Source organism: Hevea brasiliensis, chromosome 16 (genome assembly GCF_030052815.1).
Source record: "Hevea brasiliensis isolate MT/VB/25A 57/8 chromosome 16, ASM3005281v1, whole genome shotgun sequence".
Classification (NCBI taxonomy): Eukaryota; Viridiplantae; Streptophyta; class Magnoliopsida; order Malpighiales; family Euphorbiaceae; genus Hevea; species Hevea brasiliensis.
The window spans coordinates 15,571,026-15,589,636 of NC_079508.1; the positions used below are offsets into that span (position 1 = coordinate 15,571,026).

The following is an 18,611-nucleotide window of genomic DNA, read 5'->3' on the forward strand; positions in this document are numbered from 1 at the left end:
ATATCACATGATGTCATTAGTGTGCCTTCGCCCACTCAAGTGTTGACACATGGCATAAATGTGTTTAAAAAGACAAAATGGGCTGAAAAATGAGAGAAAAAAACTAGATTTCCATTTCTTCTTCTTCCTTGCCGTAAACATTCTTCCCTAACCTCCATGGACAAGCTTTTTCAAGCTTAATTTTCCCTAACTTCCACACCATAAAAGCCCTAGTTGTCTTCACAAAAAATTCACCCCACACCTTGAGGAAGCTTTGGGCAGCAAAATTTTGAAGAAAAATTAAAGTTTTGGTTGGCTTGGATTTGAGCTAAAAGAGGTTAGTGACCTAAACCTTGAATTTCACTTTAATTTCATGTTTAAGAACTATAAATATGTGTAAATGACAAAGAAATTTGATGAAACACCATTGGTATGCTAACCCTAAATTTTGGCAGCCATAGTTAGGGTAATATGGTGATGATTTTTGGGGAGTTAACATGCTAGTATGGCTGCCCTTAATGAGTATCTCATGAGGGAATTGATAAATGCAATGATAATGCAAGGTTTTGAAATGTTGAGTTAGGGTTTGGGTTGAAGAATGAGACTTTGTTCTTGTGATGATGGGAGTAGGTTTTAATGGTCAATTAGTGACCATTTGGTTTGGTTTGAATAAAAAATGAAGTGAATTGGGTTGTGGGATTTGAGGTTGGAGTGGCTACCGTATGTGACCTGCAGGTTTGGATGTGAGTCCAGCCTGTTTGGACTGCCATAACTTAAATTGTAGAGGTTCAATTGGACATGAAACTAGATACAAAATGGCACAACTTTGGTGAAGAAACCATGCCCATAAAACCAAACCAAGTGGACCAAAAACTTGCTCAAATTCAGGTGACCTGCAAGCTGTTTCTGCAGAATGACCAAATGAACAGTGATTGTTCATTTGGCCATAACTCAATGTAGAAAGGTCCAATTGACCTGAAATTTTACCAGACACAAGCTGAGATATAGACCAACAACTTTCATGAAGAAACCTACCCCAAATTATGACCAGAACCTATCCAACAATTGAGTTGCAACACTGCTCATCGTGATCAGAGATATGGTCAGCCCTAAAAATTTTCAATCCGGCCAGTTGTGGTTGTTGGACCATAACTTGAGCTACAAAACTCAAAATGGAGTGATTCAAAAAAGGAAATTCAACTAGACAAAAATAAGGAACAACTTTCATGTTGATCATTTTTCCAAATTCCCACTGCAACAGTAACTAATGGAACAGTAAAAGCAAGGTATGAAAACTGAAATTTCTGCTCAATTAACTTTAAGCTTAGAGATGGTATTGGCAACCAATACCAACAAGTTTAAAATGCAAAATGTGGTATGTTGATGATATTTAAACTAATTTACCTATTGCCAATGCAAAAGTCAACATTTTGGTTGACCAATGAAATGAATAGTAATCATAAAAAGTCAATTTCAAAGAATTACATAAATAAAAAGTGTTAAATGCCCTAGTAGGCCTAATGTGATTGGTTTGGATACGTTGGCATGCCAATAGGGTTTTGTTAGCAGTACTGCATATGGCTTCATGCCATTCTGTTTTTCATGGCTTTCCATGCCATTCCGGGACATAATAGTCTTTGGCTACGATATTGAGTTGTTATACTCGGGTTTAATCCCTGATAATTATTACAGCTTCTTAGCTGTTCTGTTGCACACCGGGAGACACAATGTGACCGATGGTGTGATGGCCCGAGGTACTTAGTACACAGTACTAGTATACCCGTTTATCCAGTCCATTAACTAGTATAGGTTACTCAGGCAGTGTTAATAAATCTTGTCAAACTTTGATTGAATAATATTGCAATAAATATTTGAATTTTAGTCCACCCAAAAATGTAAATATACATTTTGCACACAAGTTTTATTTTATTTTATTTTATTTTATTTTATTTTATATTGTCACCACTAAGCAGAATTGCTTAGCGGGTCGCTTTTGCCACGCGCAGGTACTGGAGACATAGCTGGGGAGTCCAGCAGGCCTCATACAGGGTGAGCCTTCATATCTGCACTCAGAGTTCAAAGTCACCTCACATTGCAGTGCATTTGGTAGGACATTAGGCCACTTTGATATTCTGATATTTTGATATTTTGTATTTTGTAACTTTCTATAATGTATATTATAAATTCATGTAATTAAGCTTTTGATGTAAGTATCTATGAAATATGTTCAGTAATAAATTGAGTATTTTTCATTGAATTGACTGTGGTTTGAATTGAATTGAATTTTTGAGAAACTAAAGTGAATTGAGAAATTGTTGAGAATATATTGGAGGTTGATTGAGAATAATGTGATGATATTATTGGAAGTGTTTTTAACAGGTTCAGAAGAACTGTTTTTCCAATTTATAGCCGGCACTCTGCCGGATTTTCTATAAAATTTGCGAAAAAATTTTGATTTATCAAAAATTATAAATAAATAAATTAAAAAGGATTAATTGAAATTGAAACATGAATTGGTGTTTCGACACACTGAGTGGCATAACTTGCTCGACTACACTGTAGACGGGTAAGGGGCGTCACAGAGAAAGCATTAAAAAACATTAAAAAATTCTATACCAAGAAGTTACATGGGTCAGACCCATGTAGAGGTACACGACCCATGTAACCTACTAGACTTATAAATTCACATACAAAAACACTCTAAAAAGTTATACTTAATACCCCATGCAATTGCATGACCTGTGTAACTGATATAAGAGAAAGAGGAATGGGATTTTGAAAGATAGAAATTTACACGGGCGTACCCCATGTACTTATACACGACCCCATGTAAAGAAAAAGGGCTAAACAGAGAAGGAGAGAAGAAGGCAAAATGTTACATGGGTCTGACCCGTGTAGTGGTACACGACCCATGTAACTTACGAAGTTTCAAAAAATAAAAAAAGATAGAAGATTACATGGGTCTGCTTCATGTAGTGATACAAGGACCTAGCAAATACTGAAGAAGTGGGAAACAAATTTCCAAAAGGCATGCCTATCCCTTTCAATAGCTCCAAACGCTATAAAACCCATTCAAACTCTATAAAAACCTTTTCTCTCTAAGAATTCCCCACAAAACCTCTTCTCATCTTGATTTTCTCTCAATACCCTAGCCCTTTTTTGATCTTTCTCAATGGCTCCTTCAAAAAGACCTATAAGAAGACTAGGTTCTTCCTCAACGGGGAGAGATGACTTATAATCTCCACCTCAAAGACTAAGAATAAAACAAGCTAGGCAAGAAGAACCTCAACCACATCCCCAGCCACAACCCCAACCCTAGCCCTAACAATAACCACAGCCTGATTTTTCTTTGGCTTGGCCATTCAAGAATGCAAAACACAGGGGTATCTGTACCAAGCTAAACAATAGGAAGATAGCATCCACCAAATACATGGATATGCTATTGCTAGAACAACTGGGATTGAAAGAAGAGGTGGATAAGCTTCTGGATAGTATCGGGTAGACCAAATTTGGCCAACTGTAATATCCTACATACAGGGACACAACCCTAGAATTCTTGGGCAGTTTCAAAGCCACCCTTTGGGCTATAGACAAAGGTGACAGTGGTAGGATTGAGTTTAGGCTATTGGGTATTGACTAAGTAATAAACATGGACTAATTCAATGCTGTTTTTGGATTTGATAGTGAGGGACTCCAAGAGATCCCTCAGAACAGGCTAGTATATGACAACATTGAGTTTTAGAGGATGATAACACCAAACACTAAAGTATACAACTCTAATAGGTCAAACTAATAAGCCCTATATTGAGGTATCTGCATAAGTTTATAGCCTACACCATAATGGGCTGCAGTGGCAGCCTTGGCGAAGTAAATGCTGATACACTTAAATTGTATAGATGTTTTTAAGTACATTTTTATACTATCTCATGGCATTTAGGTAAGTAATCTCATACATAGTAGTTGATTTCATTAGTTTTTGTAATTTCTATTGTCAAGATCTTACTTCCATATTTTTTGCATCATTTCAGGTGTTTTGGTGAAGTCACAGAGCATAGGAGTGCAAAGGGAAGCTTGGAGGGATCAAAAGACTCAGAATTGCTGCTGATACAAAGTACACGGGTCGTGTAAGCAAAGCCATAGATCGGTGTAACTTTCTACCAAAAGAAAGCCAGAGAGCCAATAGAGAAAAAAAAGTACATGGGTCATGTAATTGGACCCGTGTAATCTGCACGGACTCATGTAAGTCTCTGTCGGGCATAAGCTTGAAGAACTTTCTAAAAAAAAAAGTACACGACCCGTGTAACTAGGCCTGTGTAGCCAACGTAGACCCGTGTAAGTCTCTATGCCAATGCAAGACTCCGTAATTCTGCTCCAGTAAGTTACACGGCTCGAGGCCGTGTAGTGACACACGGACTGTGTACTATGCTGCAGTCAATTTTCTAACCGGAATTCCCACTATTGTTTACTAATTCAAATTAAACTTCTAAAGCTTTTTGGACTCAAAATGACCTAACCCTAGTACAGTCATTATAAATAGAAGTAGAAAACGTCCAAAGGAGGGAGGAATCTTTTGACAGCACTTTTTAGGAGTTTCAAACAGGATTCGCATCTCAAATCTCACCAGCCGTCTTGAGGAGAAGAATATCAATATTAAGAGGAGTTTTCTAGCCGAAGTTCCACAAGATCAAAGCTGCAAACCCTCTTTGGTTCTTTTATTCCATTTCCTTAAACGGATTTTTATTACTTTATTTCTTCTAGACAATTTCTTTTTACTGTCTTTATTTTTGTTTATCATGATGTTTGCTGAACTCACCATGAGTGAGTAGTTTTCATATTCTGGAATTGAAAGAGTAATGCTTGTAATCATTATTATAGATGAACATTAAGTTTTATTTATTGGATTTAAGATTTATTCCTTGATTTAATTTATTGTGATCTTAATGCATGCTATGTGTTGGTACCCACTTAGTAATGATTATAGATATTAATTGAAGGAATGAATGGTGAAGATTAATATTGAAAAATCAAGATTTTGAACCTAGGAATTTTGACCTAGACATAGGCTGATACCTTTGTGGAATTTCAAAATTAGTTAAAGACCTTAAAGGATTTTAATTAATTTGATCACCACGAAAGTCGGGTTTAAGTTAATTAGAATACACCCTAGGTGCCTTGAGAGAGGAGTTTGGATACCTTAGGATTAATTTCCATCAAAGCAAACGATTCTCAATCCAGTAAATAAGCAAGATAACATCCATAGTAAGATTCAAGTTTGAATTCTTAATTCCGAAATTGTTTCAAAATAGATTATTTCATTTTAAGTTTATCATTTTAATGTTTAAAATAAATAACTTTCCCTCATTGTTTGATAGCCTAAACAGTCAAAATTACTATATAGATTGGTACTTACTAATCAAATTCCTTGTGGGAACGATACTTTACTCATCACTCTATTACTTGTTAGTGATCCATGCACTTGCGAGGTTGTAAAACCAGTGAAACAAGTTTTTGGCGCCTTTGTTAGGGAGTTTGGCTTTAGTAATATCGAGCGATAGGCAATTTAGCTGATTTAGGCAATTATATTTATTATCTGATTCTATTTGATTTGTTTTATTTTTTTTCCTTTCTCTTAGGTGCTTAACCTGGCATATGACCAGAACAAGGCCAGAAGAAGAAATCTTGGACTGTGATCCAGAGATAGAAAAAACTCTGAGAGCCATCCGGAGGGAAAGGAAACACTAAGAGCACGAACAAGAAGATCTTGAAATTCCAACCATGGCCGATAATAATGTGTAACACCCCTATGTTCGGTAGTGCGTTCTACTGTTATTGTGACCAGTGTTGTCAGGACAGCTAGGATGCCTAGAACTACACTTTGATATGAGTGAGGAGACATAAAATAATGAAATACAAGAAAAGAAAATACAAGAAAAATAAAGGAAAAATAATAGTAAAGAAATGTAACCAAGTTAAGCGAGCCGAGAACCCTAGCGATGGGTGATCGCACCGGAAAGTCACGGCGTGGACTGTTGACTAGCCCTAAACCGCGGGGAAACCTGGAAAATATTTTTAGGACTTAAAGAGACATAAATTAAAGTATAAATGCCATTAGAAATATCAAAGAAAAATTAATTAATTAGTACAAAGAAAAGTGAGAAATCGAAAAACGGACAAAACCCAGTGTTACTGAAAAATCGGGAATGCAACCCGAACAGGGGCATTGTGGTCATTTGATACCCTGAGTTGTCTTTTGACCTAAATGTCCATTAAAAATAAATAATATTACACTTGGAAAATGTCATGAAAAATTAAATTAGGGGTACCTAATGTAAATAGCCAAAAGTGGAGTATAAGTTGGATAATTAGCACTTAAATCATATTTAATTATTTTCTTAGGTGAGTGGACCACTAAGGATTTAAAATATGCATTAAGTGGGCATATTACATCCACTCACACTTCATCTTCAACCTTAAAAATCACCACTGCCAAAATGAACTCCAACAAAATCCTCCCATGGCCGCCCCATTTGCATGCCACACTCCACCCATTTTCAACTTGAATTTTCCTTACTTGTCTTAAGTAATTTTGATCCCCACCTCACAAGGAAGAAGTAGATACCAAAATCAAGAGAGTTTAGTGAAGATTTAAGAAGCCTCATCCATAGGTAAGTTTGAGTTTTTGATTGTTGCTTTGTTAAAGTTTGTAAGGATGTTATGGGCATTTAATTTATGAAGAGATTTTAAAATTTTGGTGGATTGTTGTTATACACTAGTTAGGCAGCCATGGCAACTTAAGAATTTGAATTATTTTCACATGCATTTGATGGGTATTAGTGTTGATTAAAGTAAATCAAAGTTTAGTAAGTTAGTTATTGATGTATGTTAAATTGAACACTTGAATTGAAAATTTTTGTTGAATTTGGAATTATATGTGTGATTGTCTAAATGGACAGCCATGGGATTGTACACTAAATGAAATATAATTACATGTATTGTGGAGAATTAACTTTGGCTAATGTGATTCAAAGTTTGGTAAGTTAACTTCATGTATGTGGAATGGTGACCAAGTGAAAATTTTGAGTTTGAAGACAATTATGGAGGTGTACCATTGTGGCAGTTTGTTAACTCTTGAAGAATGCTGGAATTCATGCTTGGTTTATGAAATAATGATGTTAAATTGTGTTGGTTATTATGGCAGTTTGGGTATGTGTGTGATGGTGTGAAGTTGGACATGTAAAAGTGTTATGGTTAGGTGACTGAATTGTTGTAAATTTGGTTTGAAAAATTCTGCACTTTATGGTGTGTGTTGAATGTAATTGTAAGCTGCCAAAATGACCTATAATATGTTGTGAATTATGTTTAGGTCATGGTACAACCAGAATTGGCTTGAATGTTGAGTTTGGCAAGTGTTAAGAGTGATCCTTGATGTGTATGAAAAAAATGCAATATAAGGCAGTTTGTGTTTTAGGCCTAGAACTTTAAGTGTGCGGCTCCAATTGGTATGAGACTAATTGGAGGTGAGACTAGACACAAAATGTGCCAACTTTCATGAAGGAATCATACCAAAATTCTGCTTGCAAGGTAGCTTGAAAAATGACCAAATCCGGATTAAGTGCAAATAAGGCCTGAAAATTGACCATTTGGGTAGCAGTTAGTGTTTAGGCCATAACTCACTCAAAACAGGTCCAATTGACCTGAAATTTTGACCATGAATAGTTAAGACCCATATATACAAGCCTTATGAAGACACCAAAGCCCAGAAATGACAATAAGCAAGTCAAACAGCTTGCACAAGTTCGGGTCCAAAAACTGGCCGAACCAAAATTGACCTAAAATGACCTAAAATGACTAATTTTAGTGCAATTTGACTAGCAATAGTAAAATGACCATAACTTGGTCTACATAACTCAGAATGACCTGGAATTTTGCCCCGCGTTCCACAAGACATAGATCTACAAGTTTGTAGTTTTGACTGAAACCCGAAAACCGAGGGAACTAGGTCGTCCGGCAAGGTCAAACTAGTATCCCAGAATCCAGCAAATTACAAGAAAATGCAGTATACACGGAAATGAACTTGGCAACATGTACCAACCCTAAAAGACTATCGAATGTGACATGTTAGTAACATTAAAACCTAATTTACCTAGAATGCATCGAGGGTCAATATATTTGGTTGATTAAGCAATTAATAGCATTCAGTGAATTACTTATCAAGCATTATCGTTAGAGACAGTTTAATTTAATACTGAAACACTTCAAATTGTGTTTCTCAGTTAGCAAAGACTCAGGAAAAGGGAAGGAAACACTGAGTCAAGACTAGGAGACAGTTATCAAAGGTTTATACACAACAGCTATTTCTTTTGAATTTTTCAATTGAAATGAATTATGACTATTTGTACATTATTGTTTTAAATTGTGGAAATGTGTTTGAATGGATACTTACTGATTGAAAAGTATTGTAAATGGTTTGAAACTGTGAAAAATTGTTTGAATGATATTGATGGATACTTATTGATTGAAAAGCATTGGAAATGATTTGAAACCACAGCTATCATGTATGTTGATTGTATTCCTCGCTAGCTTGTCTAGTGGGATGAATTGAATTCCTCTCTGGCTAAAGTGTTGAGGTGTGTGCCTGTTGAGGACGAATCGAATGAGTACTCATATTTTTGCTAGCTAGCTATGTTATTCCTCATTAGTCATCGACTTTTGGGGCTAATTGAATACCTCATTAGCCATCGGCTTTTGGGACTAATTGAACCTTAGTACATGATTAAGCTGTGTGTGATTTATTGATATGTATTGTGAGATTGTGAAATGAATTTAAACTCTTATTGACATTCACTGTCTTTTGAAGTTAACTATGTTTTGATCTCTGAGATTTATTGTGATATTGGGTTAAATTCCTTATGACATTAATTGTCTTGAATTTAACTATGATTTTACGTATCCATCATTTATATGATTTATGAATTGTGATTTAAAGTTGTATTTGGTTAATGTTGTGCACCACTGAGACATTGTCTTAGTGATAGCTTTTCATTGCTGTCGCAGGTAAACAGACGAACAGGGCAGCAAATTAGGTTGCAAGTACATCCAGTGAGAGATTATCGGGTATAACGAGTATACTACATTTTACATTTTGTACTGTAATGTATGACCACTGTATGTACATATTGTTCTTAGTTTTGAACAGTTGTAAATTAAATTTGTACATTGAAGTTGTAAAGTAAATTATGAGATATTTTGGCTTGTAAAATTTATACTGTATTTCTTTATCTCAGCCTTTGAAAAATTATTGTGGATTGAGTTGAAAAACATATTGTGTTGAATTTTGTTGGAGTTTGAGATTGAGGAAAATATTGAAGTGTTTTTTTTTTTACAGGTTTCCTGAGGAACTGTTTTATCCAAAATACAGATGGCACTTTGCCAAAATTTTTACTGAAATTCCTAATAATTCAAATGTGTTAGTTCTATCACTTCAGTTCAAAAAGTTTTTATCACCTGTAAATAGTGCTCACCACTGTAAAAAAAAAAAGAAGTAAGAAAAGTTTTAAAATCCTTTGTAGTGTATTTAATGGGTTATCAGTAGACGAAGTTGGTAATTCATTAGGTATACTACGGGATCATGTTATGCCATACAAAGGGGTAGGGTGTGACATGTTTTAGTGGTATCAGAGCTAGTTTTTAAATTTTGTTTTCACATGTTATTTGAATATTCTTTCTTCATAGTACAACTGCTCAATATCATTGTTTGATACATACAGTATATTACATTATAAATATGCACTAACGGGAGGAAATCTCCTTGTGTTATTTGTTCAGGAGATCTAAAATCCTCGCATTGACTATGGAAAAGGGTGATCGTTCAGTCGATCAATCTATTGAGGCTGAGGTGTAAGGGGATGCCCCAGCCCTACATAATGTCAATGGTTCAGTAGCACCAGCCCCTGTAGTATCGCAGTTTCCTGCTCAGTTCACTCAGCAGATGGCTACAATGTTCCAACCAATGGCTGGTAATGTGCCTACTCAAGTCCCAATACAGACACTAGTGATACAATCACAGTCTCCTGCTAGGCAGTATGACAAATTGATGAAATATAGGGCTACAGAGTTCAAGGGGACAGTATATCCTCTAGAGGCTGAACAGTGGTTAGAGAGGATGGATAGGGTATTCAAGAAATTGCATTGCACGGAGGAGCTCAGATTTGAATACTCAGTATCTTTGCTCCAGGGGGATGCTTATGACTGGTGGAAAACCATTACCCACGGTCTGGTAGAACCTGCAGTGCTAACATGGAATGACTTTCTTAGGGAATTCAGATAAAAATATGTCCCTGATGCTTATGTAGACCAGAAGCTACAAGAGTTCCTAAGTCTGAAACAGGGGAGCAGATCAGTGGCTGAGTATGAAAGAGAATTTTCCTGCTTGAGCCATTATGCAGTAAGTTTACTTGCTACCAGCAGGGAGAGATGCAAGAGGTTTGAAACTGGCTTGAAGCCCAGTATCAGATTACAAGTGGTCGGATTCAAACACACTAACTTCTCTGAACTTGTTTCTCAAGCCCTAGAGTTGCAAAAGAATTGAGTCTGAAGCAGCTCCTGAGAAAAAAAAAATCAGAAAAGACAGAGAAAGAGGAAAAATCTGTAGAACAGAGTTCCAGTGGTCCTACTGGAAAGAGGAAGAACCATGGGGACACAGCAGAGGTGGCAAGAAGTCTGGTAGGGGAAGATATTCAGGACAGAAGCCTCCCCTATCTGGTCAGCAGAGTACCAGAGGTTCCTACCCTCCCCGCCAATGTGAAACTTGTGGAAGAAATCATGGTGGGATATGCTACAAGGTGGAGGCACAGGACACTTTGCCAAGGACTGCACCAGTAGTCGCAGAGTTGGACCACCTCCTACTAATGCAGAAGGGTCAGTTCAGAGCCCTGTCACTAGAAGTTCACAACCACCTAGCAGAGGTAGAGGCAGGGGTAGAGGTAGCCCAGCAGGCAGCCAAGGCACAGTGAAACATTCAGAGCAAGATAGTGCTCTAGTCAGAGTCTATGCAATGAGACAGAGAGAAGAGGCCGAGACATCTGATATTGTAGCTGGTACCTTCTCAACTTTCAATCAAGATGTGTTTGTGTTATTTGATCTGGGTTTTACCCATTCTTATGTGAGTGCTAGCATCATTGATTGCATTGCTGTTCCATGTACAAAAATGGACTTTGAGGTGCTAGTAACAAGTCCGCTAGGATAGGAGGTCAGGGTTAAAAGGATATATAGGGATTGTCCTTAGGTGATCCAAGGACACACTTTTCTATCTGATTTCATTGAAATGCCCTTCAGAGATTATGATATCATCTTGGGCATGGATTGGTTAGCTAGGAATCATGCTATGATTGACTGTAGGATGAAGATAGTCACTTTCGGTCTCCCTCAGTACAGTGATGTGGTAATACATGGGGAGAGGCAGTTATTGCCATCAAACATCATTTCGGCTGCACTAGCCAGAAAAATGATAAGAAAGGGGTGTGAAGCATACTTGGCACATGTGGTAGACACCCAAGTGGGGAGTCCAGCATTGAAGGACATCCCTATAGTATATGACTTTCCAGATGTGTTTCCTGATGAATTGCCAGGATTACCTCCGGAAAGAGAAGTGTTGTTTGAAATTAATGTTATGCCTGGTGTGGCTCCAATCTCCATAACACCATATAGAATGGCACCAGCAGAGTTGAAGGAGTTGAAGATATAGTTGCAAGAATTACTTGAGAAGGGCTTCATCCACCCTAGTGTGTCACCTTGGGGAGCACCAGTGTTGTTTGTTAAGAAGAAGGATGGTACTCTCCGCTTATGTGTAGATTACCGGAAGTTGAATAAGGTGACAATAAAGAACAGATATCCATTGCCTCGCATTGATGATCTGTTTGACCAGTTGAAGGGTGCAGCTATATTCTCCAAAATTGATTTGCGATCTGGTTATTATCAGTTGAAGGTGCAAGAGCAGAGTATTCAAAAACTGCTTTCAGAACTCGGTATGGCCACTATGAGTTTCTAGTAATGCCATTTGGGTTAACAAATGCTCCAGCTGCTTTTATGGATCTAATGAACACTATCTTCAGACCATATCTCAACCAATTTGTGGTGGTGTTTATTGATGACATTTTGATATGTTCAAGGAATGCAGAGGAGCATGATAGACATCTGCGAATTGTACTGCAGACTTTAAGAGAGAAACAACTATACGCCAAATTATCGAAATATGAATTTTGGCTGAAAGAAATCTCCTTTTTGGGACATATTGTGTCAGCTGAAGGGATCAAGGTAGATTCCAGCAAGGTAGAAGCTATCCTTAATTGGAAGCCGCCCAGGAACATCATAGAAATTCGCAGTTTTCTGGGTTTAGCTGGATATTACCGTCGGTTTGTGAAGGAGTTTTCTATGTTATCTTCTCCATTGACCAAACTGCTTCGGAAAGATGTAAAATTTCAGTGGACAGATAAATGCCAGCAAAGTTTTGATGAGTTGAAGAGGTGTTTAACTAAAGCTTTAGTCCTCACTTTACCTACTCCGGGTAAAGAATACACAGTTTATAATGATGCTTCTCACAATGGGTTAGGCTATGTACTGATGCAAGATCGGAATGTCATTGCTTATGCATCATGTCAGCTGAAACCGCATGAGAGGAACTACCCAACACATGATCTGGAGCTAGCAGCTATTGTTTTTACTCTGAAGATCTGGAGACACTATTTGTATGGGGAGAAATGCTACATTTACACAGATCACAAGAGCTTGAAGTACTTAGGCACCCAGAAGGAATTGAATTTGAGGCAGAAGAGATGGTTAGAACTCATTAAAGATTATGATTGCTTAATAGACTATCAGCCAGAGAAAGCAAATGTGGTGGCTGACGCCTTAAGTCGTAAGACTATGGCAAGTCTCAGAGTTTCTCCTTTGTCCATGGTATATGAATTGAAAGCACAGCATGCCAGTTTAGAGATTGATGATGAGGGACAGACAGTAGTTGCATGGCATGTACAGCCAGTGTTGATTGATCAGATCAGAATGGCTGCTCAGAGTGATGAAAAATATCAGAAGCTACTGAAAGAAGTCCAACAGGGCAAGAAACCTGAATTTTCTGTGAAAGATGATGGTTTATTGCTACATCAGGGCAGAATGTGCATTCCTAGTGATGTGGAATTGAGACAAATCATTATGAAGGAAGCACATGAGTTTCCTTTTACTATGCACCCTGGTGGAAAAAAATTGTACAGAGGGCTGAAAGAGCATTATTGGTGGATGGGTATGAAGAGAGATATAGCTGAATTTGTTTCCAAATGCCTAACTTATAGCAAGTAAAGGCAGAACATCAAGTTCCAGCTGGTTTGTTACATCCTTTGTCAGTACCAGATTAGAAATGGGAACAAATAACTATGGATTTTGTTACAGGACTTCCAAGGACACAAAGTGGTCATGATGCAGTATGGGTTATAGTTGACAGATTGACCAAGTCTGCTCACTTTTTGCCAGTTCGGATGGACTATAGCCTAGAAAGATTGGCCAGATTGTACATATATGAGATTGTAAAATTGCATGGAGTGCCAGTATCAATTGTGTCTAACAGAGATCCTACGTTCACTTCTATATTCTGGGGTAGTCTTCAGAGAGCCCTAGGAACTAGATTGAACTTCAGCACAGCATTCCACCCACAGACAAATGGCCAATCTGAGAGGGTTATTCAGATATTGGAGGATATGCTACGGGCTTGTGTGATTGAATTTGAAGGTAGTTGGGATACAAACTTGCCTTTGATTGAGTTTGCTTATAACAACAGCTACCAATCAAGCATTGGGATGCCTCCATATGAAGCTTTGTATGGCAAAAAGTGCAGAACTCCCTTATGTTGGGATGAAGTAGGTGAAAGGAAGATGATTGGGCCAGAAATTGTTCTGCAGACAGAGGAAAAGATTAGATTGATCAGAGATAGACTCAAGGTTGCATCAGACCGTCAGAAGTCCTATGTTGATCTGAAGAGAAGAGATATTGAGTATGCAGTGGGTGATAAAGTATTCCTCAAAGTTTCTCCTTGGAAGAGGATTGTGAGATTTGGTAGAAAGGGGAAACTGAGTCCTCGTTTCATCGAGCCATATGAGGTTCTGGAAAGAGTGGGTCCTTTGGCATATCGGTTAGCATTACCTCCAGAGTTAGCAAGGATACACAATGTCTTCTGTGTGTCCATGTTAAGGAGGTACAGATCTGACCCATCTCATGTACTATCAGTTGAAGAGATTGAAGTAAATCCCGACCTCTCATATGAGAAAGAACCAATAGAAATTCTGGCTTATGAGGTGAAGCAGCTGAGGAACAAACAAATACACCTGGTTAGAGTGCAGTGGAACCATCATTCAGGCCAGGAAGCTACTTGGGAACGTGAAGAGGATATGAGGAGACAACACCCATAGCTGTTTAGAGACTAATGCCAGGTAAAATTTTGAGACGAAATTTATTTTAAGGGGGAGAGAATTGTAACACCCCTATGTTCGGTGGTGCGTTCTACTGTTCCTGTGACCAGTGTTGTCCGGACAGCTAGGATGCCTAGAACTATACTTCGATATGAGTGAGGAGACATAAAATAATGAAATACAAGAAAAGAAAATACAAGAAAACAAAGGAAAAATAATAGCAAAGAAATGTAACCAAGTTAAGCGAGTCGAGAACCCTAGCGATGGGTGACCGCACCGGGAAGTCACGGCGTGGACCGTTGACTAGCCCTGGATCGCAGGGAACCCTGGAAAATATTTTTAGGACTTAAAGAGACATCAATTGAAGTATAAATTCCATTAGAAATATCAAAGAAAAATTAATTAATTAGTACAAAGAAAAGTGAGAAATCAAAAAACGGACAAAACCCGGTGTTACCGAAAAATCGGGAATGCAACCCGAACAGGGGCATTGTGGTCATTTGATACCCCGAGTTGTCTTTTGATATAAATGTCCATTAGAAATAAATAATATTACACTTGAAAAATGTCATGAAAAATTAAATTAGGGGTACCTAATATAAATAGCCAAAAGTGGAGTATAAGTTGGATAATTAGCACTTAAATCATATTTAATTATTTTCTTAGGTGAGTGGACAACTAAGGATTTAAAATATGCATTAAGTGGGCAGATTACCTCCACTCACACTTCATCTTCAACCTTAAAAATCACCATTGCCAAAATGAACTCCAACAAAATCCTCCCATGGCCACCCCATTTGCATGCCACACTCCACCCATTTTCAAGTTGAATTTTCCTTACGTGTCTTAAGTAATTTTGATCCCAACCTCAGAAGGAAGAAGTAGATACCAAAATCAAGGGAGTTTAGTGAAGATTTAAGAAGCCTCATCCATAGGTAAGTTTGAGTTTTTAGTTGTTGCTTTGTTAAAGTTTGTAAGGATGTTATGGGCATTTGATTTATGGAGAGATTTTGAAATTTTGGTGAATTGTTGTTATGCACTAGTTAGGCAGCCATGGAAACTTAAGAATTTGAATTATTTTCACATGCATTTGATGGGTATTAGTGTTGATTAAAGTAAATCAAAGTTTAGTAAGTTAGTTATTGATGTATGTTAAATTGAACACTTGAATTGGAAATTTTTGTTGATTTTGGAATTATATGTGTGATTGTCTAAATGGAAAGCCATGGGATTGTACACTAAATGAAATATAATTACATGTATTGTGGAGAATTAACTTTGGCTAATGTGATTCAAAGTTTGGTAAGTTAACTTCATGTATGTGGAATGGTGACCAAGTGAAAAATTTGAGTTTGAAGACAATTATGGAGGTGTACCATTGTGGCATTTTGTTAACTCTTGAAGAATGCTAGAATTCATGCTTAGTTTATGGAATAATGATGTTAAATTGTGTTGGTTATTATGGCAGTTTGGGTATGTGTGTGATGGTGTGAAGTTGGACATGTAAAAGTGTCATGGTTAGGTGATTGAATTATTGTAAATTTGGTTTGAAAAATTTTGCACTTTATGGTGTATGTTGAATGTAATTGTAAGCTGCCAAAATGACCTATAATATGTTGTGAATTATGTTTATGTCATGGTACAACCAGAATTGGCTTGAATGTTGAGTTTGGTAAGTGTTAAGAGTGATCCTTGATGTGTATGAAAGAAATGCAATAAGGCAGTTTGTGTTTTAGGCCTAGAACTTTAAGTGTGTGGCTCCAATTGGTATGAAACCAATTGGAGGTGAGATTAAACACAAAATGTGCCAACTTTCATGAAGGAAGCATACCAAAATTCTGCTTACAAGGTAGCTTGAGAAACGACCAAATCCGGATTAAGTGCAAATAAGGCCTGAAAATTGACTATTTGGGCAGCAGTTAGTATTTAGGCCATAACTCACTCAAAACAGGTCCAATTGACCTGAAATTTTGACCATGAATAGTTAAGACCCATATCTACAAGCCTTATGAAGACACCAAAGCCCAGAAATGATCATAAGCAAGTCAAACAGCTTGCAAAAATTCGGGTCCAAAAACTGGCTGAACCAAAATTGACCTAAAATGACCTAAAATGACCAATTTTAGTGCAATTTGACCAGTAATAGTAAAATGACCATAACTTGGTCTACATAACTCAGAATGACCTGAAATTTTCCCCCGCTTTCCATAAGACATAGATCTACAAGTTTTTAGTTTTAACCGAAACCCGAAAACCGAGGGAACTAGGTCGTCCGGCAAGGTCAAATTAGTATCCCAGAATCTAGCAAATTGCAAGAAAATGTAGTATACACGGAAATGAACTTGGTAACATGTACCAACCCTAAAAGACTATCGAATGTGACATGTTAGTAACATTAAAACCTAATTTACCTAGAATGCATAGAGGGTCGATATATTAGGTCGATTAAGCAAATAATAGCATTCAGTGAATTACTTATCAAGCATTATCGTTAGAGACAGTTTAATTCAGTACTGAAACACTTCAAATTGTGTTTCTCAGTTAGCAAAGACTAAGGAAAAGGGAAGGAAACAGTGAGTCAAGACCAGGAGACAGGTAGACAGACGGACAGGGAAGCAGATTAGGCTGCTAGTACATCCAGCGAGAGATTATCGGGTATAACGAGTATACTACATTTTGCATTTTGTACTATAATTTATGACCACTGTATGTATATATTGTTCTTGGTTTTGAGCAGTTGTAAATTAAAATTGTACATTGAAGTTGTAAAATAAATTATGAGATATTTTGGCTTGTAAAATTTGTACTGTATTTCTTTATCTCAGCCTTTGAAAAATTATTGTGGATTGAGTTGAAAAACATATTATGTTGAATTTTGTTGGAGTTTGAGATTGAGGAAAATATTGAAGTGTTTTTTTTTACAGGTTTCCTGAAGAACTGTTTTATCCAAAATACAGATGGCACTTTGCCAAAATTTTTATAGAAATTCCTAATAATTCAAATATGTTAGTTCTATCACTTCAGTTCAAAAAGTTTTTAACGCCTGTAAATAGTGCTTACCACTGTAAAAAAAAAAAAAGAAGTAAGAAAAGTTTTAAAATCCCTTGTAGTGTATTTAATGGGTTATCAGTAGACGAAGTTGGTAATTCATTAGGTATACTACGGGATCATGTTATACCTTACAAAGGGGTAGGGTGTGACATAATGACAGGCTAAGACTCTTGCGAGACTACGGAGCTCCATCTATCCAAGGATTTTAGCCCAATGTCACAAGACCCACAGTGGAAGCCAACAATTTTGAGTTAAAACCAGCATGGCTTCAAATGATACAATAAACCCAGGTTGGAGGTTCACCAATAGAAGATCCACACTATCACCTCCAGTGCTTCCTTGCCCTTTGTGACACTTTCAAGATGAATGGAGTTTCTAATCAAGCCATAAGACTCAGAGCATTCCCATTCTCCCTTCAAGACAGAGCAAGGAAGTGGTTACTTTCTCAACTAGCTGGAACGTTCACCACATGAGAAAACCTCTCATAAGCTTTTCTAGCAAGGTACTTCCCACCTGTAAAGACTGTAAGACAGAGGCTTGAGCTCATCACTTCAGACAAAAGGAAGGTGAATCACTCTATGATGCTTGGGAAAGATATAAAGACCTGTAGAGGGAATGTCCACACCATGGTATAGAGGATTGGCTACTAGTGCAAAACTTCTATAATGGGTTACTACCCTTTACAAGGAGTACAGTTGATTCAGCTGCAGAAGGTAACCTAATGGAGAAAACAGTGACACAAGCACTTGAACTTCTAGAGAGGGTTGCATACCATAATTATGAGTGGTCAAATGAAAGAGGAAATGCAAGGCGAACAACAGGGGCCTTAGAAGTGGACGCCCTAAGCATGATAAATGCCCAATTTGATCAGCTCACAAGGAGGCTTGATAAAATGCAAGCCAATGCAGTAAGGATAAATAGTCAACATGAGGATAGCTATGGAGGAGAATACATGGATTTAGAATATAACAGCTTTAATGAACCATCCACAAAATAGATGAACTATGTGAATAATGGAGGAAATTTCAACCAGAGGTAGCCCAACAATCCATATTCAAACACTTATAATCCTGGATGGAGGAACCACCTAAATTTCTTATGGTCCAATCAGCAGAATCAGCCAATAAA

The 18,611-nt window shown here is 37.3% G+C and overlaps 1 non-coding gene across 1 annotated transcript; it reads right to left on the bottom strand.

Moving 5' to 3' along the window:
- Window positions 1–18,010: 18,010 nt before the first annotated feature.
- Window positions 18,011–18,116, bottom strand: LOC131175199 (small nucleolar RNA R71). Its single transcript, XR_009145362.1, has one exon. It is a non-coding gene; the product is annotated as a small nucleolar RNA R71 (small nucleolar RNA).
- Window positions 18,117–18,611: the final 495 nt, after the last annotated feature.